This window comes from Papaver somniferum, chromosome 2 (assembly GCF_003573695.1).
Source record: "Papaver somniferum cultivar HN1 chromosome 2, ASM357369v1, whole genome shotgun sequence".
In the NCBI taxonomy this organism is placed as follows: Eukaryota; Viridiplantae; Streptophyta; class Magnoliopsida; order Ranunculales; family Papaveraceae; genus Papaver; species Papaver somniferum.
This window is the reverse complement of record NC_039359.1, coordinates 19,904,596-19,931,783: the sequence shown is the minus strand read 5'-3', so window position 1 is coordinate 19,931,783 and position 27,188 is coordinate 19,904,596.

Sequence of the window (27,188 nt, the reverse complement as noted above, 5' to 3'; positions counted from 1 at the left end):
TGTCCACCCGAACAACTGTAGAGTCAATGTGCAATGGGCTATTCGTAAACAAAACTGTGATGCGTCTTGGGACTTCTTAATTGAAGTAGCTGAGAAGACTCAACAGTGGGAATCCATTCGTGAACCCAGGAAGACTACACCTGTAGCTAAGGTTCATAGGATTGAGTCAGATTTTGAGGGAAGTGCAAAAATCGCATCATTAGTTAGGAGAATAGAAGAGTTAGAGATGCAGAAAAATATCAAACCTTCTAACACTACTCTCCGTGAACATGTCGAAATGTCCGTATGTGCTGCTTGTCATGATCCCGACCATCAACTCAGTAACTGCCCAGATTTGCTTGCACTCCAGGAATCTAGGCTTGAGCAAGCACACGCTATGTTTCAAAAACAAGAGCATAACCCCTATTCTCAGACCTACAATCCAGGATGGAGAAACCACCCAAATTTTTCATGGTCCAAAGGCCCTGCTCAAGGAGGACCATCTCAACCCAATCAATGCTATCAAAACAATCAAGGCTATCAATACCCTAGAAATCCTCAGCAGCAGTCGTACCCTCAATACACTGCTGAAAAGAAATTGTCTAGCATTGAAGAGAGTATCAATCAGTTGACCCAACATCTGCTGAAAAATGAGAAAGCGACTGATCAACGAGTCTCAGCTCTGGAACTACAGATAGGTCAAATTTGCGATACACTGAACACAAGAGAAAAGGGTAAACTTCCTAGCCAACCCCAACAAAATCCAAAGAGAATATTTCAAGCAGGCACATCATCTTGCGATGAAACCTCACCCGATCAAGTCCATTCCATCACCACTCTCCGAAGTGGTAAGATTGTTGAGAACAATATAGGCATGCCACAAACAAATGAATCTGAGCCAAACTTAGCACTGCCTACACCACCAAAGGAAACCTCCAGTTTAGAAAAAGAGTCCGAGCACATTAGTGAAGCCGACAATCCCACTGCTGTGAATGTCCCTTTACCTCCTAATGCTCCTGTTGCTCCATATCCTCAGAGGTTAGTTCATCAACAGAAAAGCACCCACTACAATGAGATGTTAGAAATGTTCAAAAGAGTCAACATCAACATTCCTTTTCTTGAGGCAATTAAGCAAATCCCTGCATATGCCAAATTCCTCAAAGACTTGTGTACTCAAAAGCGCAAGCTTAATGTGCACAAACGTGCTTTCTTAGCTGAACAGGTGAGTTCCATCATTCTGAACAAAACTCCACCCAAGTTTAAGGACCCAGGTTGTCCAACAATTTCTTGCACTATAGGAAAACACACGGTCAATAGAGCTTTATTAGATCTAGGTGCAAGTGTGAACCTTCTGCCATATTCTGTTTATGAGCAGTTAGGTCTTGGAGAGTTGAAACCAACACCCATAACTCTCCAATTGGCAGACCGATCCGTCAAAGTTCCTCGTGGGGTGGTAGAAGATGTTTTGATTAAGGTTGAAAAATTCTACTTTCCTGTAGACTTCATTGTCTTAGACACTCAACCTGTACAAAACCCAGACTGTCACATTCCTGTCATTTTAGGACGTCCTTTCTTGGCAACGTCCAATGCGATCATCAATTGCCGTAATGGAGTGTTGAAACTGTCTTTTGGAAACATGACTGTAGAATTGAATGCGTTTAATGTTAGTCAACAACATGTGAGTCTTGATGATGAAGATGTACATGAGATTAATATGATGGAGAGTTTGATACAAGATTCACTGACTAGCATTTTATCAATAGATCCCTTGCAAGCATGTCTGGAAGAAGTTAACTTGGAGTTGTATGATGATGAATACATTGGTGAAGTCCAATCTTTGCTCGAATCTGTACCTCATATGGACATCACTGAATGGCAGACTAAAGTGGAACAACTCCCACTTTCTGAGAAGTCTGTTATATCTTCGGATGAGTCTCCTAAGGCCAAACAGGAATTGAAACCATTACCTGATACTTTGAAGTATGCATTTCTAGGTCCTTCTGATACCTTACCTGTTATCATTTCTTCACGATTAAACATAGAACAGGAAAACAAGCTTTTAGCAGTACTTAAGGAGCAGAAAGAAGCCTTAGGATGGACCATCTCAGATCTCAAAGGAATAAGTCCCACCATTTGCATGCACCACATTAATCTTGAAGAGAATGCCAAACCATCTAGGGAAATGCAAAGGAGACTTAATCCTAACATGAGAGATGTTGTTAAGAGTGAGATCTTGAAACTACTTGATGCGGGTATCATATATCCGATTTCAGATAGTAAATGGGTGAGTCCCATTCAAGTTGTGCCTAAGAAGTCAGGCATTACTGTAGTTCAGAACGAAAAGAATGAGTTAGTCCCTTCACGTACAACCACAGGATGGCGAGTATGTATCGACTACAGGAAGTTGAACACAGTAACAAGAAAAGATCACTTCCCCCTTCCCTTCATAGACCAAATGCTAGAACGTGTGTCTGGACACAGTCACTACTGTTTTCTAGATGGCTTTTCCGGTTATAACCAAATTCACATTGCACCGGAAGATCAGGAAAAAACTACATTCACGTGTCCATTTGGGACATTTGCCTTTAGACGTATGCCCTTCGGGCTGTGTAATGCACCTGCTACTTTTCAGCGTTGCATGATGAGCATTTTTTCAGACATGATAGATAGTTTTCTCGAGATCTTTATGGATGATTTCTCTGTGTTTGGTTCCTCTTTTGACGAATGTTTGGACCATCTTGTCCTTGTGCTGTCTAGATGTAAACAAGGAGTCTGATTTTAAATTGGGAAAAATGCCATTTTATGGTGAACTCCGGCATAGTTCTAGGACACATCGTCTCAGAAAAAGGAATTGAAGTAGATAAAGCTAAAGTCGACCTCATTCAACATTTACCACAACCCCACTCTGTGAAGGGGATTCGATCATTTCTAGGTCACGCTGGTTTTTACCGGCGATTCATCAAAAACTTTAGCCAAATCTCAAGACCTCTGTGTAATCTACTTGCAAAAGATGTTGTCTTTAACTTCGATGTGCTTGTGTGAAGGCGTGGGAAGAACTCAAGACTCTCCTTACCTCAGCTCCTATTGTCCAACCACCCGACTGGAAACTACCATTCGAACTCATGTGTGATGCCTCTGATTATGCCATTGGCGTGTTTTAGGACAGCGCGTTGATAGACTACCATATGTGATATACTATGCTAGTAAAACTCTTAATGACGCTCAACTCAATTATTCGACTACCGAGAAGGAGTTACTTGCCGTGGTATTTGCATTAGACAAGTTTAGATCTTATTTGATAGGATCTAAGATCATCATATACACTGACCATGCGGCTTTGAGATTCCTTCTTTCTAAGAAGGATGCTAAAGCTCGCCTTATTCGATGGATACTCTTATTACAGGAATTCGACATCGAAATCCGTGATAAGAAAGGTTGTGAGAATGTGGTTGCTGATCACTTGTCCCGATTAACTAGTGAGTCTATTGATGAATCTGTGTGATTAGAGAATCATTCCCTGATGAACAATTGATGTCTGTGTCAAACCTTCCTTGGTTTGCCGACATTGTTAACTACCTTGCTACAGGTAGAATGCCCTCACATTGGTCGAGACAAGACCGCTCCAAGTTCTTGGCTGAAGTTAAACATTTCCTTTGGGACGACCCATATTTGTTTAAGTACTGCCGAGACCAAATCATTAGGAGATGTGTCCCCAACATTGAACAGAAAGAAGTGATATCGTTCTGTCATGACCAAGCATGTGGAGGGCATTTCAGTGCCAAGAAAACTGCTGCAAAGATCTTGCAGTGTGGGTTTTACTGGCCATCGTTTTTAGAGACTGCCATGAGTATTGTATTGCTTGTGAGCGCTGTCAAAAGCTAGGAAGTATTTCGAGGAGAAACATGATGCGTTGAATCCGATTTTGATCGTTGAGCTATTTGATGTGTGGGGGATTGACTTCATGGGTCCATTTCCTACTTCTGAAGGCAAATTATACATCCTAGTTGTGTTGATTACGTTTCTAAATGGGTTGAAGCTGTTGCAACCAAGACAAATGACCACAAGGTGGTACTCTCATTTCTGAAGGAGAACATATTTTCACGTTTTGGTACCCCTAGAGCTATAATCAGTGACGGTGGTTCACATTTCTGTAACAAGTACTTTGAGTCTTTAGTACGCAAGTATGGCATAACTCACAAGGTTGCAACTCCGTACCATCCTCAGACGAGTGGACAAGTAGAAGTTTCTAATAGGGAGATTAAGCACATTCTGGAGAAGACGGTCAACCCGTCGAGAAAAGATTGGTCATTAAGACTGAATGATGCTTTGTGGGCCTATAGAACATTATAAGACACCAATTGGCATGTCCCCTTATCGTCTGGTGTATGGAAAGCCATGTCATCTACCTGTGGAATTAGAACATCGAGCTTACTGGGCTATCAAGAAACTTAACTTTTCTCGACAAGGCAGGTGCTCAACGGAAACTTCAACTCAATGAGTTAGAAGAATTGAGGAATGATGCTTATGACAGTGCCAGGCTGTATAAGCAAAAGATGAAGTTGTTTCATGATAAGCGTATTCTGCGCAAGTCATTCACACCGGGTCAGAAAGTTTTGTTATACGACTCTCGGTTGCATCTTTTTCCAGGAAAATTGCGGTCCAGATGGACCGGCCCGTTCCTAGTACGCACGGTATTCCCTCATGGAGCTGTGGAACTTGAAGATGTCTCCAACAAGAACATTTTCAAAGTGAACGGGCAAAGATTGAAACCGTTCCTTGAACCAATTCCACCTGACAGTGAGACAACCGATCTGGAGGATCCCGTCTATGTGGCCTGATTGGTCCACCCTTGTACATAAACCAGGTTGAACATTCCATTTTATTTTCCCTTTTCTGTACAGTTCTTTCTTTTGCACTTTTTAAACATTGAGGACACTGTTTAATTTAGATTTAGGGGTGATGATCAGTATATACCCTTATAACATGCTATAATTGAAAACAGAACTCTTTCTTTTTGAAAAAAAAAATAAAAAAATCAAAAATCAAAATTAAAAAATGATAAAAAAACATAAAAATGGAGCTCATTTACCTTGAAATGTTGACTCTTGTGCATGTATGTAAACATAAGGATTCTTAGTCTAGATATGTAGGCACCCTGATTCTAACACAATTTACATCGTGATAAGAAACTTGCACACGCACGATCTACCAATACATGTATAGCCTAAACCTTTAGGTGTTCTATCGGAAGTTTTAGTTGCCAATCACTTTAGAATACTGAACGAGACTTGACTAGCTTGTTCTTTGGTTGGTTGGGATAGAAGGTGGAGGTTACATTAAGAAAAACAACCATTGAATTTAACTGGGTGCATCAAAAAGGGCTACCTCTTGCTAGAGTCATGTAATTTTTTTTTCTTGTTGTCTATGTATCAAAAGAGTTATTATGTTGTAAAGATCAATACAAAAATATATATATATATATATATATATATATATATATATCAAGTATTTATCAATTCCATATGTGTCATGTAAATAAAATAGTTCTCTCTTGTCCAAAAATAAAAGAGAGTAATCAATGTAAATAAGAGTCATGTAAAGAGTCATTTTTTGCTTTAGTGTATCAAGCAAGGAAGGGTGTATGCCATTGATGTATAACGCGAGTAATTATGAAATACCTCCAACGCATTCACAATTCTTGTAAAGCCGGACAGCTAGCTTGATTTCGACCTCGGCTCTTAGCCTAAAAACTATCTCTTGGTGATTAGTAGTCATAACTTCTGATCTTTCTTTACACATGTGTAGATACACTTTACACTCTTATCACATGTCTTTAGTTGTTATCAGTGCTAGGATTGTGCCTTTGATATCTAGATTGACATCTTCATTCTGCTGTGAGCTTAAAATGTCCTGCACATGCCACATTTGATGGAATCTGAGCTTATATTTTGGCCTAGAACTTTGTGGGTATGTTCTAAGCAAACCCTCACGAGACTTCACTCGTCCACTAGGGACACTTAGTGGTTCAAAAGACTTATTGCATTCGCTAAATGCAATCGAGAAACCAGCGACAGTGGTATAATTAGGATTTCCTTAGTTTCTGTTTTACTTGAGGACAAGTAAAATTCAGGTTTAGGGGTATTTGATAGGTGCCAAATATTGCATTATTTCTTATCATTTTATTGGCACTTATCCCATTTTGAATACCATTAATTAGCCTTTTACAATGAATTCTGTATTTTACTCTCCTCAAGGATAAATACTTAATATTGCTTAATTTTGCATTTTTAGGTACCAAATAAAGGCTAGATGAGCTGCGGAGCCAAAAGAGCAAAGACACGGGAAAAAGCCGGCAGAAACTCTAGCGAAAAAGAAGTGCAGAATGTGGTATGGAAGACTCAAGGATAGAAGTGGGCTTAAAAAGGAAGAAATTGTTCTTAAAGAAGAAGTGGTCTCAAGATTGTCTAAGCCCAAACTCATTTCCTAAAGCCTAAAATCCAAACCCAAACCCGTTTTTCCCTTCAGCCGTCAAATTGGATCCACTCCATCATCCAACGGTCGCTTCATCAGAGTGCATTGAGCTTTGATGTTCCTGTCTAACATCATAGCACCTAACTCCATCTTGGACCGTCAGTTTTGATGTATCTCACATCCAACGGTCGCTCCACACCCATTTCCATCGCGCCGTTGGATCACTCCATCACCTTTTCATCCTACGGATTCCCCTCACCAATCATCAAAACTTGATGTCCCATCTAAAACCTAAGCACCTAATACCTATACCCCCAAACAAACAACCCCTAGCCAAACCTAATCGAGTTTTTCTTCCACCTTTTACCCTCTCCACTGCTACACCCATGTCCGCCACCAACTCCGTCGTTGCCACCACCATAACTCCCACCAAAAGCCATCATGGCTTCCAACAACCAAAATACATCACCCATATCACGTTCTATATCTTTCTCAACGACTAATTTCGTCTATTTTCACGCCACTGAACCCTAGGTGTGAAGTTGGTGAAATTGGTTGATGATCTAGACAAATTGGAGGCATGGGTAGCATCAGGAGAAGAAATAGAGGCATGGGTCGAAGCTCTCAAGTGTTTTCAGAGATTAGGTATGAATTAATTTCAATTTTTATGAAACCCTAAATTCACTGTTTTGGGGATTTTTGGGGGAAACTCATGTAAACTATAAATAGATGCTTTGGGTGTTTGTATTGGGAATGCTGTGACGAGTCAAGTACCAAATACTTGAGTTCTCAGTAAAAATTTCATCTTGTTTTCTTGTCCTGTTTTTGGAGAATTCTCCATGTTGTTCACAACTGCTAGTAACATGCTAGGAGCTGTGTTCATGTTCTAAGCTTCATAGCTAGGGTTTAGATGAAACCCTTAACCTTAATTCTAGGTTGTTTATGTTAATTGCGTTTGTTCCTGCTATGCTTTACTGTCTAGGACAGATTTAACCTAGTGTTCAACATATTACTTTCACCTTGAATGTCAAGCATCCTAGGTAGTTAGAATCATTCTATGTTGTACTTCACTTGTATTCATTTGAATGTTATTGATCTTTGATTAGTTGTTATTTAAGCAGACAATTAATGCTATGACTTAATATATTAGTTGATGTTAAATTGTTCATATAAGGAGCTAGAATAGTTGAAATAACTAAACATTCTAGTATAGGTTAAGTGGTGAATTCAAAAACCCTAGTTCCCTTTTATCAAGTCTTTATACCCTCAGTTCAACCATCTTTATTGTTGTTTCAACCCAAAACACTCTTCTGTCACTGTTTAGAGTCATACTTTAGTAGAGAACAAAGAAATAACATATTTTGCATCCTCCAAGTCCATGTGGACTTCCCCTTACTTGCACACTAGCTGCTCTTAGCCTTGTGCACTTGCAAGTATCATTTGAACATAGTTTAGGATCTCTTTCTATACCTATCACTGGCATGGTTGGCATGCCTTAGGCGTGGAAATGTGGCTGGCATGGCATGCCATTGGCACGTTGGTGCGGCTGGAATGGTTGGCATGCCTTTGGCGCGAAGATGTGGCTGGCATGGCATGCCATTGGCACGGCTGGCTAGCATGCGCGACTGGCATGTGCAGAGATGATGCCAGTCAGTACCGAAGGCTCTGCCGTGGAGCATGGCATATAAAAAAGGTACCCGGGTAATTTTACACATACATGTTGAATGGTTCAATAAATGTGCTAGTGGCGATATTATTACTCAAGTGTGACGTCACTGTCTGACTAAGGTTTTACGATTTTAATCCTAAGCTAAAAACCACCATCAACATTAAGTCCCCTGCTTAGCTCGGAACAGGGGCATTGTTGCGAGGTAAGCATAAGATAGTGACAGACAAGGACAAAATCAAAATGGAAAGTCATGAAAAGATGGTCAGGAAGATTCGTCTAACCTTTTCGAGGGGTAAGGAGAATTCGTGATTCTTGTGTTAGTGGCTTTGCATAGATTCTGCTTGTGGTGCTGATAGCTAGGCCGCGGAGTGGTAGTGGTGGTTGTTGTACAGGATGCAAACAGTTGGCGTCAGCTTGGCTAGGCTGGGGAACGCGGAGTTGTTGGCGTTGCTGGCTTGGCTTGGAAAGCCGTTGGCATGGTGTGGCTTTGGCATGGGCTTGGAATGGCATGAGTGTTGGAAATGGCACGGTGTGGGCGCTGGAATGGCACGGCGTTGGCTTGGAACGACGCTGGCTTGGAGTGGTGCGGATTGTTGGCACCGTGAAGCTTGTTCTTGCAGGCCCAATTTCCTTTTTCCATACATAGATCAAATAGGAAATCATTTCCTTATTCAAATTCCAAAAGTGTCACGCCTATAAAAGGGTTTGCTCTTCCAGGTATGTATTCCAGCGTTTCCAAAGAGACAATCATTTCCTTTTTATCTCGTATCTTTGTTCTCACGTCTTTGCGCTAGCGGTAGAGTGGTAGCAATAAAGAAGGCAAGCATATTCCAAGTATGTATTCCAGCGTTTCTCTTTCAATCTCTTTTTGTTTTGTATTGGTGCAAACCCTAGCCATAGGTGTATCTTCCATGAAATTGTAGAAATATTTCAGCGTGAACACCGCAGTAATGTTATCCACCTTAATTTTTATGAAAAATAGGCATGCACGGGAAGGTGATTGCCACCAATTCCTTTCCCACGAAAACCTAGTTTTTAGGGTTTCCTCCTTTTCCTTGGGGTGACTGTGTGCGCGCTTTCTTGGCCGGGTGCGTAATTTCCACTGCAAGGTACGACTTTGGCAAGGGGCGTGCTTTCCGCGGCAACGTAGGGTTTGCCAGTCCCTATTTATTCGGTTATGAGCGTTATGACTTGCAACTTAAAACAAATTGGTCCGCGTCCAAAATGGATTCTCCGTTGTTGATAAAATAGTTTTCATGCACTTTGTAGTAGCTTCTCTTCATACCCCTTTATTTGATGTAGTTAAAAGCGTAAGCATCTTACGAAGGTTTTGTTAGGATGTCACCTGAGAAAATCCCTGTCGCGGCTTTGAAAAATATTGGAAGCTCTAAGCCAAACATGGATGATGAATTTTTCACAGCGTGCGCCACAGCTAGAAGAAATCATCCTAAGTTTGTTCTCGTCCTTCTGACCGGTTCAGAGGGTGAAGGAGACACCCAGTCGGTTCGACCAGGTTGTGTAATACAATTTTGCCTTCAGAGGCAAGAGTATCCTGCTTCTTCCATTGACTTCAGAATCTGTCAGAGTCCGTTGCGTTCTTTCGACAAGTGGATGCAATTCATGATAAGTCAGGATTACGTAAAAGCAAATTTGGTCAAAGCGCAAATTATTGGCGCAGTCACAGCTTCTGCGGCGCTTCAAATCAGAAAAGATATCCCGAGCTTAGTTGCTTTCATCTCCCGATAGTGTCCAGCCACTCACACGGCCATATGCAGTGGAGTGAAATGACTGTCTCTTTGGAAAGTGTGGATGTCTTGCTGAACCTTCCCATAACAGGGAATCTTGATATCACCTTGTCTGAAGATGAAGAACAAATGCACGCTGCTCTCGTCGCAAAGTCAAAAGGCTTTGTCCGGAAGGAAAACGAGACGAGGTGTTTCTACAGCTGGTGGGTGTATCAATAGTTCCCAGATGAGTCGGAGCCAGATCAAAAGAATAGTACGCTTCATGTCGCGGCATTCTTGGTTCTTTGGTTATCCAGGGACATTTTTGACGATGGCTTTGGTAAAAAGGAAATAAGATAAGGTCTCATTAAATTTGCCATCAGATTAGCGAAAGGTGTTGTTCTCCTCATTGGCGGATTGTTTCTCGGTTCTCTGTACACACATTTGGATCATCTGGTTGCGGATATGCGTGCTTCAAACGGCTACATGAAAGTGGAATCGTATGTCCATGTTGCTTTTCTTCAAGCGTGGTTGTGGCAGCATTTCGAGAAGTACGCTCCCAAACCGTTGGCTTTACTTCCCGAGTCTTGGGTGGTTCTAGGATACTTCGCTGGGTGAACAGGCGTCCAAGATCTGGCTCGAACCTGGTTGACTTCCTTGACAACTCCTACACAATAAAATTTCGTCCATAGGCTCCGGTGCATGGCTCCATAGTTCAAATAGACACTTTTTCCTCTGTTCCGAATACATCTTTGCTTTCTGAAAAGAATACAAGCATTGAGGAAGTTGTGTTCATGCGAATTTGCACGTCTGGTTATGTACCGTCTTTCTTTCAAGGATCTTGTCAGGCAGTCTCTTACAACATTGACAGGGCGGCTCGACATATGGGATTTGACCAAGGGGTACCGCTCTCTCATCAGTCGGTTGTTCCAGAAAACTTGTTGCCAGCCGCTCTTGATGCTAGTGCTCTTGCGCCGGGTATAAGTCTTCCCTTCTTGCTCTCGGCACGAAATCTGACAACAACTTCTAAGTATAACATATTCTGGCAGGACGAGTTCCTTGCCATTCATGGATTCGTGAATGACGTAGTGAAGAATACTTGTGGTAAGCCTTCTGCTGCAACTTTAGCAAGACATCCATTGTTAAGGGATCCTTCCTCGCCCAAAAGGAAATCTCCTAACATGGACAGTCCCCAAAAGAAAGAGCGAAGGTCTAAAGATCGCGCGGGTGGTTTTCGATCAGATTCAACGGCCCTTGTGACTTTCAGTTCTTCAAACGTTCGGGTATGTATTCTTTTTCTTGCCCACTCAGTCGAATTGCACAGTTCTTTCGTTATTCAAAATCTTTCCTTATTCCTTAACTAGGGCGTGAACGCCTTTGCCCAGCTTGCACGTAGTCAGAAAACGGCGGCTCTCGCAGCAGAGGGTGGCAATGCCGAGCCTTAGAGAACGGCGGCTCTCGCGGCAGAGGATGACAATGCCGATCCTTCTTGCGGTGAAGAAGAGCTTGAAAAGGAGGAAAGCTCGGAATCTAGTGATGATGAAAATAACTCTTCTAACAGCAGCGTTGAGTCTTCTTCTAGTCGGTCTGAAAGTGAATCAATGAGTCTTCCATGCGTTCTTCTTCTTCCTTTTTCTCTCTTTTTTTTTTGAAAAATTTCTAAACCACGATATCGCAGGGAGAACCCGCTCCTGAATATGGCCTCGAGGAGGAAAACCGTGGAGATACAACTTTGTCTCAAACCGTGGCAGCTGCGCCTGGCGACCCGGAAATGGAGGTCGATCAAGATGAAGATGTTTTTGAGGATCAAGTAGTGGAGAGTGCTCCAGCGACCGCTGGCGCCATTGTAGTTAGGAATACCTTGCCAGTTTCCGGTTCAGTTGCAGGTGTCGTTTTCGCTCCTCCATGCTTAGTTCCTTATCCAGATCATGTGTTGATCTGAGGCTTCAGCGTGCCAGCCAAATACGATACGTTATATACCAAGATATGGGAAATATATTGACACATCGCCATAACCAAAAAGGTTACTAGTCGGTTTGCGCTGGTCAAGCGTGTGGAGGAAGCTTTATCTTCGATTAACGACATGTGCAAAGTGACCGGCCATACCGTTTCTGAGGACATGGTCTCAAGCTGGAAGTTCCATGCGTAGAGCACGGGTTCAACATTCCCTAGTTTGTTGAAAGTTTCTCTGAGATCGAAAAGTTGCAGACCACGACGGCTGAAGGCCCTTCCGCGGATGAGGTCGCACAGCAGGAGGCGGAGATCAAAAGGTTGTCCACGGAGCTGAAGCTGAAACGGGCGGCTCTCGAAAGCACGAAGGAGGCTTTCTCCAAGAAGAGCACGCCATTACTAGATTTTTTTCCTTGAATGTACTCCTGCCTTCTGAACTTCTTTATTTAGGCTTCCCTTTTTTTTTGAAAGGCGAACAGAGCGCATGGTTCATGGTTCGATTTGAATTTATAGATAATCGTCTCGTATGAGGGTTTTGGATTATTCTTTTGGAATGGATTTTTTTTTTTAGAATAATGTTGTTCTTGGTTATGACTATATGGTCATAAATACCCCAGGAGTGTCATGGAGTTGTGAATGTTGTGTTTTCAGTAGAAAGTACGGGATGAAACATGGGGATAGCATGGCTGTTGGTTTCTACTATCTATGTGAAAATTCTAGGTAGTAGAACATGCAACTCGTCTGACGAGACTTACTTGTTTTTTAGAGTCTCCCAACAAAATGGATCTCCCGGATGTAAATCTGAGTTTTTGTGGGCGGCGGCGCCGTGACTGTGAAAAGTCCCCAATCATTCCTAAGTCCCCAGTCGTTCTAGATTTGTCTGATAACCGAGGCGGCGGCTAGTCTGCTATCATCATCTCGATATCTGGGTTGAAAAGATGGAATCGGAAATTGATATTGTGACCGATAAATTAATCTCCCACTGTGTTCTCCAATTGTTTGAGGGTGAAAACAGTTTCTGCTGATTTTGGTAATTTCGAATGTGGGGGTGAGAAAAGATCCTAAACCCTAAACAATGTACTGCAAGGGAGTACTTTGATTTGAGAGATCAATCTGTACAAATCCGGCCTAAACCAAGAAATGATCGTTCTAGACTTGCTTCGGTCATAAAGTGAAGGAGAAGGGTTGGTCTAGGGAGGGAAGCGAAGAGAGTGTTGAGGCCTGAATAGTTGATTAGGGAAGAGTAGTTGTTTGACGACTTGTATCAGAAAGTGGAAAGATAACAGATGATAAATCTAACAAGTTATTTCTGAGTGTTGTACTCTCCTGACCAAAACTTTTCCTTTGGTGGAAATAGGTGAGACCTATTTATACAAGTCGCAACGAAACGTAACCTGGTCTCGTAAGAAGTGGAAACGGTTGAGTAAATGGAAGAAAGTGGTAACGGATAACGCCTGGAATTGATGTTTCCATAATGGAGGAAACGTTTCACCATTACTTCTTGTATTTACTAATCGCCTCACTCTTATGACACTTTCTTGTAACGGGCATAATGTACGCCGCACGTTGTAAACCGCCAGACCAATACCCTGATGAGCATCCCCGAGTTTGTTACATGTTTTGATGTCTCGAGTGTTTTATGTAGCATGTTGATATTGTTTGGCAAGTTGATCTTGGAAGGCTTGCCGTCTCGGTGGTGACCTTCGATGGTCGAGATTTTGCATCTTGAGAGGAAGGTTAGCCGTTGATTGTGGCTACCTTCCGTTAGTAGCCAGTGGCATGGCCACGATGCCGACATGGCTTGCGCATGCTCTTTGCGTGGCTAATTAGGGTTTGGTGTCGTAACCATATAATTGACATAGCTAAGTGTGCGTCGTGGCCAAAGAGTTGGCAGCGTAGCCAAAGGTTTCCACAAGTCGTTTGGTTTAGTGTAGAGCTTGTACGGCTGAGATTTGCATCTCAGAAGGAAGGATAGTCGTTGATTGTTGCAACCTTCCGTTTGGCAGCCAGCGTCATGGAGGTATGGCCGGCATGGATTTGGCAGTGGCCAAATTAGGGTTTTGGCATCGTGGCCAAGGGTTGGCACCGTAGCCAAGTATGGCTGAGATTTGCATCTCAAAGGAAAGGGTAGTCGTTTATTATTGCAACCCTCCGTTTGGCAGCCAGCGGCATGGAGGCATGGCCGACGTGGCTTTCGCATGGTTTAGGCGCGACCACGCTAGGCTTTTGGCATAGTTTTAGGCGCGGCCAAAAATAGGGTTTTGGCATAGTTTAGGTGCGGCCAAAATTAGAGCTTGGCCTTGGGCCAAAAGTTTCCACGCGTTTGGTTGCGAACTTGGACGGCTGAGATTTCATTCTCAGAAGGAAGGGTGGCCGTTGATTGTTGGAACCCTTCGTTTGGCAGCCAGCGGCATGGAGGCATGGCTTTGGCGTGGCCAAATTAGGGTTTTGGCACCGTGGACAAGGGTTGACACCGTAGCCAAAAGATTCAAGTCGTTTGGTGGCAAGTTTGTATGCCTGAGATTTGCATCTCAGAGGGAAGGGTAGCCGTTGATTGTTGCAATCCTCCGTTTGGCAGCCAGCGGAATAAAGGCATGGCCGGCGTGGCTTTGGCATGGTTTAGGCGCGGCCAAGCTAGGATTTTGTCATAGTTTTAGGTGCAGCCAAAATTAGGGTTTTGGCATAGTTTAGGCGTGGCCAAAATTAGGGCTTGGCATTGGGCCAAATGTTGCCACGTGTTTGGTGGCGAACTTGGTCGGCTGAGATTTGCATCTCAGAAGTAAGGGTGGTCGTTGATTGTTGCAACCCTTCGTTTGGCAGCCAACGGCATGGAGGCATGGCCGGCATGGCTTTGGTGCGGAGGTGTGGCTGGCATGACATGCCATTGGCACTATGGTGCAGCTGGCATGGTTGGTATGCCTTTGGGCGGAGATGTGGCTGGCATGGCATGCCATTGGCACGGTGGTGCGGCTGGCATGGTTGGCATGCCTTTGGCGCGGAGATGTGGCTGGCATGACATGCCATTGGCACGGTGGTGCGGCTGGCATGGTTGGAATGCCTTTGGCGCGGAGATGTGGCTAGCATGGCATGCTATTGGCTCGGCGGTGCGGCTGGCATTGTTGGCATACCTTTGGCGCGGAGATGTGGCTGGCATGGCATGCCATTGGCACGGTGGTGCGGCTGGCATGGTTGGCATACCTTTGGCACGGAGATGTGGCTGGCATGGCATGCCATTGGCACGGTGGTGCGGCTGGCATGCCTTTGGCGCGGAGATGTGGCTGGCATGGCATGCCAATTGCACGGTTGGCTAGCATGCGCGGATGGCATGTGCAGAGATGATGGCAATAAGTACCGAGAGCTCTGCCGTGGAGCATGGCATATAAAAAAGGTACCCCAGTAATTCTAAGCAGACATGTTGAATGGTTCAATAAATGTGCTAGTGGCGACATTATGACTCAAGTTTGACGTCACTGTTTGACTAAGGTTTTACGATTTTAACCCAAAGCTAAAAACCACCATCAATATCAGTATACCAACAATATGAAGAATAATACCAATGAATATGATCTAAACGTATGGAATACTCAACCTACTCACTGCACCAAAGGAACCCTTTCATAAACAGTCTCAAAATATTCATCCTTCTTGGTTCAATTTTAGAGAAATGTCGATCACTAAGGATAAACACAATCACCACATCCTTCATACCAATGAAAAATCATTCAGAACAATATCAAATGACACCAGTACTAAATTCATGTTCCACCCCAAAACATCTATAAACTTCAATACCATAATCCCAAAAGAAATAAAACTCATTGCAGTCTCAATATCAAGTACAAGAATACCAAAAAAAGATTAAAGTCTACCAAATCTAACCAAAATAGAAAACAAGGATGAAGAACGGATCCTACTAGTAGTCCCAAAAAACTTCTACAATACTGATTTTCACACCTTTTTAAACATTATGAGGACCTGTTATGCTCCATCTGAAATCTAGTTGTGTGGGCTAGACGAGCATGAGGATATTTTTGTTGATTCCTTTCTATTACAGGTGGTGGAACTGGTATAGGAGCGCCTGGTGCTGCTGGATCTTGGATGTGTTGTTCATGATCTGGTGGTGGTACTGCTTGACCTTGATTTGGTGGATTTCGCTCTCCATAGACTGCATCAGCTATTATAGCCACATTCTCTGCAATCTTCCCTACCAAAGAACACACTATATCAAAAAGAGGAAATGCATTTTCATCAGCAGGTTTGGCTATTGCTGCTACCCTTCGAATTTAAGTTCTAACTGGAGTAGGCGTCAATGTTTAATAAAAACCTTGGAGTATCCCACCAGTCACAACATGCATATTACCTATCAGGGTAACATCTGTTAGGGGATATTTATGGATCCGAGCCGCTATGCGTAATACGAAACCTACACAAGTAATGAAACACAAATGCGGAAAATACACAACTATGACGATATAGAAGCAATCACACAACACCGGCAATTACGTGGAAAAACCCCTCCAAGGTGAAGGGTAAAAAACCACGGGAAAATCTTCCACTATAACAATAATGGGTTGCACACAATTCTCCCAATTTGGGGATAACAACAACTTCATGGTGCATATAGCACTTGGATACCTATTTGCATAATTACACTCACCCCTAAGGATGGATCAACAATTCATTCACCAATAAGATGAGATTCACTATCAATTTGACAATAGTAAGATTACTTACTACTAGAGTTTGAGCAAACCCTAGATTTTTCCCCTTTGAAGAGATGTGGAAATTGATGGAACAATCTTTACCACAACAAACCAAATGGACCCTTAACAAGAACCCGTTCTTCTTCTTCAAATATTAACTCAAAATCTCACCAAAAATGGTGGCTTAACCTTCCTCTCTAGCTCACTCTCTCTACTGCCTCTTTTCTTTCTTTTATCCACTACTTGGAAGAAGATACACTCGTGAAAAAAAAGAAACATCTCTTGATGCCTTTTCTTATAACCCAACATAGACTGCTGCTATGCATCTCCCCCTATTTGATAAGGGCACACCTGGACTGTTGGCGTCCATAAGACATGATATCCCAACAACATCCTCATTCACCAATTTCTCCAAGACGAGGATGAGATGCATACAATGCTCACCCATCGGAAAACCCTCATTCCTGACCTGGGATATGTGCGGCATTCGCAACTTCAGGCATCACACAATCACCAAAATCCTCTTCAACACCACTTTCCACATTACCAGAACCACTTCCACTTTCAATCTCAAACACATTATCTTGAAATACATATCGATCTTCAACATAAGCTTGTCCAACAACATTACTACCTCTAACACTATCACCACTCCTACTACCAGATTCATACACACTAAACTGGAAATTAACTCGGCTAGCATTATCAATGCCCTCCTGAACATGTTCATAGACATGCATAACATTTCAAAAGTAACCTGGAAACTAATGATAATAAATAATCCAGAAACTGAAAGAAAAGATACTTACCTGTAGGAGAATCCTGCTGTTAAAACCTCAGTGCAAATCAAGTGTACCATGGCCAGAGGGAATCTGAACATACGTTTGCTCAAGCTTTACCATCCGATTATAACACAAATTCTCCCAGTGTTAGTTGAAGTTACTGGTATAATTGATCGGCTCCCTACCATTTGAAAATGCAATTTCATATGGCAAACTGGAAATTGGATAATTTGGATTATACCAATTGATCGTCCTCTCCTTAAGAGTTTCTGAAACTTCTTCAAAAACTCCACCTTCACAGAAAAAGACTCGAGGCATTTTCTCTGCTTCAAGTATTGAAATTAATTTTTTATTCTCTGGGTTTTCTTAAGATGTTTGCAATTGATAAAGGATGAGAAACTGAAGAATTGGTACTCCAAAAATTTCTTTAAAGAAATTAGTGGGTTTAATGGTTTCTTTAGAGTTAACACACCTTGGTTATAGGAACAACTCCCCATGCAAAAGAGTGATTATGTCAACAATCGGTAAGACGCGATTCTCTTCAGATGGTTCAGTGGCATGCAATTTTCTTAACAATGAAATTCAAATCCAATCTAAAAGATTGTTGGAGTAGTTTTGTGACAAATGGAATGAAAGAACAACATGTGGCTATTCGTGAATCAAAGCCAAGCCATAACTGCATCACTCGTGCCAACCACATGAATACTTCATTCAATATTATACTTCAGACCCAACTCGGATAATTGGCAAAGACGATGGAAACTACACAACCAAGTGAGAAAATCAAGAAATTTTTTTGGGGAAATCCAATAATCAGACTGGAGCTAAAGTCTCATACCACTGAATTTATTTCTACATACATGGCAAGACTAAGGTAAGTAACATTACATTATATATGCACTACACAAATGGTACACAACACTATATATTTTGCAGGCACCAACTCGAGGATATGTTAATAGTAAAATGTTTTGTCACGATCCGAGTAAACTGTACTACACCTAAAATGTGCACATGGGCTATCTACACCTGGCTTGTCCACTTTAAATCACTCAACAGCCTGCATGCTCCTTATCATATATGCAAAGCTGACCTTATACATATCAAGATTCCTAAACCCGTGTTGTACCTTTCTCAGAGCAACCAATCAAAATACAAAATTAAAGTTAAACTTAAAAACCACCTCTTCATACACTACTCACTTTCAATAGGTTATACACCCAACTTTAAAACTCACCTGCTTCTTATTATCAACATGGCCTCCACATCAAAATCTAAACCGGAAGACAGCATATATCAACTTACTGAACAAATGAATAATACGTTAACCATCCCTGAGGACCTCTTTCCTAAAGTTTTCATCAACCTAGAAAAAAATCAAGAAAGATGTAAGTTGGAAATGGTGCTTCATTAGTAGACACTGTAGAAAAAACTCTTATGAAACTAAAGTTATATCTATGTATATAAACTCAAACTGGGAGCTACATAGATATGTTGAGGTGAACCTTTGGAAAAAATAGAAGAACGACTACTCAATCAAGCTAGGAAGCATGGAGGACTACATAGTTTTTAGACAGAGAGGAATAAGTGGAATCTTTGGAAAGTTTATTATTCTCACTGAAGTTCTACCAGATGGACCATACTCCATTGATGAAGTCAATTTTTATGCAATCATGATTTGGGTTTTAGTTGAAAGGGTTCTAAGACACATCATTCCAGATATTAACAGCATGTTATGGCCAGCTGGAATTTATCAAGGTGCCAAAAATCCATATGAAAGAGATCAAGATGATAAAAACATTGAGGTTCTTCTCAACAATGATGTGATAATATCTCTAAAATACGGATTTGATGCTTATGAGGATCCAATCACTTCCTACTGGCATGAAATAGCTTATGCTCTACCTGAAATTCAATTATGTAAGGTGTGTAGAATCCTGGATCATCTTGTTCCTCTTTTTGAAGAAAATCAAGCAACTACCAGTCATATACCTACAACCCCAAGAACCCCCTCACACAAACACACACTCAACACCCTTTACCCACTCCATCACCTTCAACACCCATCATACCCAAAAATAGAGACTACTATGACAAAGATGTTGCTGCAGAATTTGCTATCAAAATGAAGAATGCTCAAACAAAATTCATAATGGAAAAGAAAAATACTGAATTGGATGGCAATGACGAATTCTTAGTCTTGAAAGCTGGCCCTTGTCAGGATCAAGCTCATACAAACAACCCTAAAACCTTTGCCCGTCAGAAAAAATATAAGAAATAATCAATCTCAACAAGTCAAAAGATTCTAATGCTAGAAAGAAAGGAACTCATATCAAAGGTGATGCTAGACTTCACAACAACCCTGGATATGAGTTGTATGGATCTAATATCTTCCCAAAAGTATCCCTCAATGTCCCAAATCCTTTTGCTGAATTACCTACTTTATCTGAAATATAAGCCAATCAAAAAAACACTATCAGAAACCATAACAAACAACTATGGGAAAAAAGAAAATTGGAAAATAAAGCAACTTCCATCAAAACCCACTACACTCATCCAATTCATGAACCAAAGAGAAAATGTAAAACTTTTGATAGCACGGAATGCACCCCTTCAGACACCAAGAAACTCAAAGACTATCCACCAGGTTTTGGTTACTCTGATAAAAAGGGCATGAGGAGAACAGAAAGAATGACAACACTATGACTACTAGCAACCTTGAGGGCAAAAATCCATTAAAGAGAGCTAAGGTATGCATTATAACTAACATAAAACATCTTCATTATAATTATTAATTTGTATATTCTAACATCTTCATTGTAGAATGCATAATCATCATATTTTCCTATCCTAGGATCTCATATATCTTGCATTTTTTAACAGTAATGGCATGGAATTGCCAAGGAATAGGAAAAACCAACACTAGTAGATACCTCAATGACATGCTGAATAAAATAAACCCAGACATATTTTTTCTAGCTGAAACAAAACAGAAATCTAATAATCTTAAAGTTATTTTAGAAAGAATAGGAATCACTAATTTTTGGTTTGTTGAACCGCATGGGTCCATAGGCACTGCTAGCAGATTAACTTTAGCTTGGAAAAAATAACATTAAAATAGATATTTCGTACTTCTCCAACAATTACATAAATGCAAATAACTTCCCAAAATGTTCATACCTGGATGTTCTCAGGGTACTATGGAATCCCTTACACCACTTCTGTTAGAATGAAGTCCTAGAAAATGATTGAAAAAATTGCCACTAGCCACAACCTGTCATGGATTATAATGGGAGACTTCAACTTTGTTGTTCATGAACATGAAAATATAGCAACCACATTATTGACCACATTGAAGTTGATATATTTAATAGTAAGATTGATGATTTATACCTAACTGGCCTTGGTTATACTGTTTTTCCGTTCACTTGGACAAATAGAAGAACTAGTAATGCACTAACAGAACAAAAAATAGATAGAGGACTAGCTGATGATAGGTGGCTCACTTTATTCCCTAATAGCATTATATATTGGACCATAAAGATTGCGAGGATATCATTATTGAATGCTGGAGACAACAACATTTAGGGTCTTCAGCTTTCATAAATGCTAGAAAACTGAAGGAGATCAAACTCAAAATGAAGATTTGGAACAGGGAATTTTATGGTAATATCAAAACCAACATGCATGATAGCAAGGCTAAGTTTGATTGGATCACCAAGCATGTCTTTGATAATAGTAGAGGTTCTGCTATCAGAGAAGCCAAAGACAACATCAAACACTGGTACAACATTCAAGAAAGAATCTGGAAAACTAAAAGTATGGATCAAACTATTATATTGGAGGATAAAAACACCAAATTCTTTCGTGACTCTGCTAGAAAAATAATGAGAAGAAATAAGATTGATGTTATTCAGGATCAAAAGGGAGATTAGATAACTAACAACTCTGATATCTATGCTTGCTTTACAACTCACTTCAAAAAAATGGCCGCTATTGATTCTCTAATCATAAATCCTAACATTATCAACCTCATACCTACTTCCATAACACAAGCTTAAAATGACCATCTCATATCCATACCTGATGCTATGGAAGTCAAAAATGTCATAATTAGCATGGAAGGAGATAAAGCCCTTGGACCAAATGGTTTCCCACCAAACTTCTTTCAAGCCAATTGGAATATTGTCGGAAATGACTTGGTTAACATGATACACAACTTCTTCACCTCTAGTTTCATCTTATCTAAAATGAACTCTACCTTCATTTCCTTTATACCCAAAATAAACTCCCAACCAGTCTTGCTCATTTTAGACCGATATATCTATGTAAAACCACCTATAAAATTATCTCCAAACTCATTTCCCTGAGACTTAAACCACTCCTACCCAAGCTCATATCCCCATTCTAATTTGATTTTATTCATGGAAGATAGATCTCAGATAATATTTTCATGGCCCATGAAATAATTCATCATATGAATACAAGATATGGCATGGAGGGTGATAAAGGTTTGATGGGAATCAAAATTGATATGGTTAAGGCTTTTGACATAGCGAATTGGAATTTCTTTCTGGCTATCATGAAAAAAAATGGGATTCAGTGATAAATGGTGCAATCTCATCCACCGATGTATTTCAACTACCAATCTGGTTGTCCTGGTAAATGGTGTTCCTGGTGATTTCTTCAAACCTTCTAGAGGTATGAGACAAGGAGATCTTTTATATCCTTATCTGCATGAAAGCTCTATCTAGAAACTTAGTGCAAGTTGAACAAGATATCCTCATTCATGGAACAAAAATTTGCACTGATACCCCTTCTATCAACCATCTTCTGTTTGCTGATGGATGCATGGTTTTCTGCAAATCTAACATGCAGGAATGTACAAATCTGGTTAACAACTATAACAAATTTAGTGCTTCTTCTGGTCAAATGATTAACTTCTCCAAATATGGTTTTTTTTCTTTAGTTGAAACATTGATCTTGGAATTGCTAATACTATCAGCAACTTCATGCAAGTTCAACAATAGATTCCAAAGATAAATATTTAGGATCTCTTCTATTCACTAACAAGAGTAAGATAAAATCTTTCAAACCCTGCATTAACAAGCTAAAATTCAGATTAGCTGGCTGAAAAAGTGAAAATCTATATCCAAATGGCACAACTACAATGATAACCAGTGTTACTTCCACTTCAAGCATATACCAGATGAACTGCTCCAAGATTCCTAAGATGACATGTCCGGAATTTGATAAAATTCGAAGAAATTTTCTTTGGAAAAAAAACCCTGAAAAACCAAAAGGTCTATTCTACATTTCCTGGTGTAGTGTTTGTATACCAAAATAGCTAGATAGCGTTGGTTTTGGAAACATGGAATTTTTCAACAGTGCCATGATCACTAGAATTTCTTGGAGGCTCATTTCTGAACCCGATTCCCTATGGTCTACCACTATGAAAGCCAATCACTTCAACAATGGGCGTATCATCAAAATGGATGCAAAACCAAAAAGAATTGAGTCTTGGTTATGGAAAATAGTTCTATAAGGAGTGGCCAACATTAAAAAATACTACAAGTGGGAGATTGGAGATGGCAAACTGATCCATAATTTGGGATAATAAATGGATTGATCAAAAAGAGGAAATCCCAACCAAGCCTCCTAAGTGCCTAAGCACTCTCAACATTGTCAACCAGCTTATTAACAACAGAGGTGAATGGGACATGGACATCATTAATCTTTGGTTCACAGAAGAATATCAAGATGCAATTCAAAGAACCAACAAAACTATACAAAAAAGAGAACTTTATAATCTGCGGTCTAACTAAAAATGGAAGATTATCTGTCAAATCTCTGTATGACAGGATGATTCATGAAAAATACAAAAATGATATACAAAACCCAACTTGGAGTCAAATATGAAAGCTTGATACCTCTCCATATATCCAGATGTTTGTGTGGAAATGTGCTCAGAGGATCCTACCCACTAAATCCAAAACAACGAGCATCCTCAGTTATATTGATTCCACATGCACCATATGCAATAATGATAAAGAACATATCACTCATACTCTTATCTCCTGCCCCTATGCTTATGAAGTCTGGAGAACTCTCTTTGGTCATCAACATCAGCTTTTCAGCAACATTAATGATTTTACCGAATGATTGAACAACTAATTTCATCCTTAAAATCTTCATAACGACTGGATATCAATATATGACACTATATGTTGTTTCATATGGAAAGATATATGTGACTTCATATTCAACAAGATCAAACCCTCTGCTAGCACAACTGAAATTACTCAGCACCTATTCTCCTTCAACGGGGTCATGCATAACCCGACTCATATCCTGAATGACCTATTCTACAGAAGAGAGGATCAGTAGAGAATATAAATACTAACTAACAACCACATACATAAATTTGGAGTTACTATAAGCATTAGCTACATGAGTTATATAAACATGGAGCACAATGTTGGTATTATTTCTTACACTAACATTGCTCTAATTGCCATGAATTATGCAGGAATATGTGTGGGAGCAAGGAACGTCAAAGACAGAATCACTGGAGTCGAAAAAACCAGAAGAGGAGCTGAGTTATCTATCCAATGGGCCAAAGAAATGCAGAGATCAAATGTGGAATTCCAGGTAGAAGATAACACAATTGTAATAGAAATCCAAGAAATCTATCAAAATCCAAGAAATCTACCAAAACAAAGTATAACAAAGGTTTAACCAGGATTACCATCAAATGAGAGATGAAAATTTTGAAACGATCTCTTTTATCCTGGGAAAGTTGATCAAAATAAATAGATAACAAAATTTTCGGCAATTAAACTTCATAGATTAGCTTTTTATTCCACTGGTTTAGAGAACTTTAATTGGAAAAGACCAAATCTAATGTATTTGTTAAATCAGATTCAATTCGTAGAGATAAACTCTGAAATTTTGGAGAATATGTTATCATTCTACCATTGATTGGTGTTGATGACACCCCAACAGTTGGTTTTGTAACTGCTGAGTAACTGTTTATGTATTATAATTAAAAAAAAAATTATTCCAATGAACCATACTACTGGAGCTGCAGTGGGAAAATTGTGAGGTTGTATTCGGACGTCAAAAATCAGGATATAGGGGACATCATTTCATGCATATAATTATAATAATAATAATAATAAAACACGGGTTCATAAAAAAAAAAGTACCTAGCTGAGCTGGTCATCCCCGTTCCATAGAGGTTTTATGCGCTCCAGGAGGTCCCGGGTTCGAGTCTCCGTTGGTGCAATATTACAAAATTTGACATGGAAGGTAGAGTTAGTTTGCTCTCCTTGTGACACAATCACTGACCCCTATCCGCTTCGGCTCCTTTGGCTTGGTTCCTCATGAGGATCGCTGGTAGGCTAGCATGATAACATGTTCAATTAATGTAGTAGTCCGTTGTTGGAGCTTAGCTTGTTAGGCTTTCAACTAGTTTCTTGTAATAATATTCTTTATCTGATATTAATTAAGATATTTTATAATAATAAAACATGAAGTTTCAAAATCTCTCAAGATAATTCAACATGGTGTGGGGGGGGTGGGGGGGGGGGGGGGGGGGGGGGACATGAGGAAAACAGAGATTTTCTGGACTTCTTTAGATCCTAGATGCTCTGATGATGGTGTTTTTCCTGCTAGTATTGAAAGACCTGCATTGGGCGTGAAATTACTAGGAGATTCCGGTCAGTATGGGTACTCAATACTATAGTGATCTGATAATGCAGCGTGTTGAAAAAATTATCAGGCTTATGGGTTATGTTAAGATACTTAAAGACCCGCGGTGAGCTTTTTCTTTTACTCAATTGCACTAGGGTGTCTAAATTATATTTTACCATGCGTACAACCAGTCCCAGAGTCTTGCAGACAGCATCATCTAACTATGATCAGCACCTAATGCATTTTTATGGCACCTAATTGTGGGAGATGGCGCTGGATTCGGGCTTCTGCAACAACCCCTAGTGACATTGCCCATTAGAGATGGAGGGTTAGGAGTGTACACCATGCAAGACACTAGCCAATATTACTACCTAGTGTCGTGTGTATAGACTCAACGCCTGCAACAAACCATATTGAATACCATCGATCTTTCAATACCAAGCCTCGGCTTCCAAGACGCTCTCAACAGCTTTAGGCATACTTGTGGTATTTCCACTTCTTCTTTTGACATTAGTACCACCTCCCCACAGCCTATGAATAAAATGATGGTTATGTATTTTGATGCAGTGAAGAAGGAACTTCCTGATAGGTTTAATTTATTAGCAAGAGACGCGATCCTATGGTAGTATAATAAGATGGAGCACGCGATGGATTATTTGACGGTTATCCCCATTGCCGGGCTAAACCAAACCATCGGACCTCGACAGTTCAGGACATTAACCCAATACCGTTTTTGCATACCACTTTTTCCGGAAGGCAGTGTATGTGCTTGTTGTAAACGCGATATGGACGTTTTCGGTGATCATGCACTCCACTGTGTTAGCGAGTTGGGCCTCAAATTTCGGCATAATTTAATGCGGGATGTAATTATGGATATTTTCTATAGAGATGGAGTGGCGGCTATGAAGGAAGCATCTCTGGGTTTCTTGTCGGATAGCGTTGCTTTAAAGCCAGCGGACATACTTGTGCACGATTGGGAGAACGGAGTAGATACATGTTTTGATGTCACAGGAGTCTCGCCCTTTTCCGGACCTGGGTTACGCATATTTACACCGAGGCATGCAATCTCTGCCGCTATGATCCGCAAACGCAACAAATGTTTGGAGACGTGCATGTCGCATGGCTATGCTTTTGGCGTCCTGGCCTTCACAATTATAGGTGAACTTGAAGATGATATGATTGTTTTCTTGAAGAGGCTAAAGAACTCCTTAGTTAATTATGATGCTAACAATAAAATAGGTGGTTCTCTATTTCATAGGGTAGGTTTTGATATCCAGAAAGGAGTTGGAGCACATATTGTTGTTCGGCTCCCATCCACTCATGTACAAAGTACCTATTTATGATTTTTAATAATATGCCCCTGGTGGCTCCCTTTAAATAAATAATAATAATAATAATAACATGGAAAAACGGGTATCTACCTCAGCTGGTCATCCCCGTTTCCCAAAGTTTCATGCGCTCCAGGAGGTCCCAGACTCGAGCCGCCAATAGAGTAATATTGCAGGAATTAACACGGAAGGTAGAGCTAGCTTGCCCACATTGTGACACAATCTCAGTCCCCCCCATCCGCTTCGGATCCCTTGGCTAGGTTACCGATGAGGCTCGTTGATAGGCTAGCACAACAACCTGTTCAATAAATGTATTAGTATGTTGTTGGAGTTTGGCTTGTTAGGCTTCCAACTAGTTAATGTAACACTCTTTATCTTATAATAATAGTACTTTAAAAAAATCAAAATTAAATAATAATAATAATAAGTGGATAAGTTGTGGCAGTTTCTGAGGAGTTGATTTCCTCAACTGCAGGTGTAGTGAACTTATTGTTATCCGGAAACTGTCCTCCTATACTGGGGGAATACATTGCGAGTGCACCTATTACGCCACTTATTAATCCAGATGGTAGGCTTAGACCAATAGTGATTGGTACCATCTGGAGAAGACTGTGCTCAAAGTTAGCTGCGGGGTCTTCTGTGGCGAAATGGAAAAATATATGGGAGACCACCAGTTTGATGTGGGTATTTCTTGAGGAGGTGAGGGAATAATGCATTCTGCCAGCAGACTTTTGGAGCTCAAAGGTACACAAAGTAATCTCACTATGATGCTTACCGAATTTAAAAACGCCTTTAAGTTAGTGGATAGAACAACCCTTATCAATGAGGTAAGGCACAAGTGTCCTAGTATATCACGGTGGGTAGAGTTATGCTATGCCAAACCTGCA